Here is a 1,344-nt window from a genome sequence, read left to right as displayed (position 1 = left end):
CTGTACAATTGCAAATGTGGAACGTGTCACAAAATATTGATTTAATTATAACTTAATTATCGGCGTTATTATTTACAATTAAAATAAAAAATAATAAAGAAATTAAAATTTATAAATCTACGAGAATTCTCCTTTAAATTTTTTTCTTTGTGATATTTTTAGTGAAGTATAAATACTTTGGATAATAAGACAAATTGTCCGCATTCAAATTTTTATTTTCATATCTCTCGAATTAACAGAAAAAAGTTAATAGTATACATGAATACTAATTAAAATTATTTAAATATAAAAGTTTGAACCCATTTCTGGGTCCATTTTTTTACCGACACAACTTTACATGTTGCACCATATCTCAAGTTACAAACTAAGGATTGCGTCTAACAAGACTAAATAAATTAAATTAAAAGTAAATGATTCTTAAATAATTGGTTCTATCGATTCACTAGTTTTAATGTTATACCAAACTTATATCAGAAAATTAATTTTTTTGGCCCAAAGTATGAACCAAAAAGTCATTCTATCGCTATGCAAAACAGAAATCGTGGAATACTGTCAGGTTTCTTTTTATTATTATAAAGTGCTAACAAATAAAATAACGGAGACAAATAAAGGAGCTATTAAGAATTAAGTAAGGGTACTATAATTCAAATTTTGCTCTGTTTTGCATTTTTTCACTTTTTGTGTAATATATTGGTAACACTGTTGCTGTGATATTCCATTGAAAGATTCATAAAAACAAATAGAATTGTTGCTGGGAATATTCAGTATGTTTAGGCAAAATTTTTTGATCTAATAAGTAAAAGAAATTGTATGGGGAGATTGGTGTCAATATTATTTTTTGTGTATATCACATTATTTTAAATTACTTATATAAAGAGGTTTTCGAACAGAAGTGAAACAACAACAAAAATTTATTTTTTAAATTATTTTAATTAATTGAATTTTTGGCTGACCATACAGCTGTTTCGAGTATTGCCAAATACCCATCATTAGTAGTCTTGGAAATAATATTTATATTTAATTATTCGTAAATAATTATTTTTGAGACTGCAAGTACCAGGAATTGAACTCGGGTCCTGCCAAATATGAAGCTCAGAATCAGCGCACCTTAACCAACTGATCCAAAGCCGTACTTGACTTTTTATGTTCGCATATTTTGCTGGAGTTTTTGTTACTTTTGCTATGAAAGTTTTTTATTAACAATTTTACTTGCTGTATTTATATATTTATAACGAAATCATAAACCAGCTATAGAATAATTGAATTAATTAATTAATTATATTTTTTATTTTTAATTGTTAAATTTCAAAACTATTCTATTCGTAGAGGCATTATTTGTTGCAT

This window comes from Teleopsis dalmanni, chromosome 2 (genome assembly GCF_002237135.1).
Source record: "Teleopsis dalmanni isolate 2A chromosome 2, ASM223713v2, whole genome shotgun sequence".
Classification (NCBI taxonomy): Eukaryota; Metazoa; Arthropoda; class Insecta; order Diptera; family Diopsidae; genus Teleopsis; species Teleopsis dalmanni.
This window is presented reverse-complemented; position numbering follows the sequence as displayed.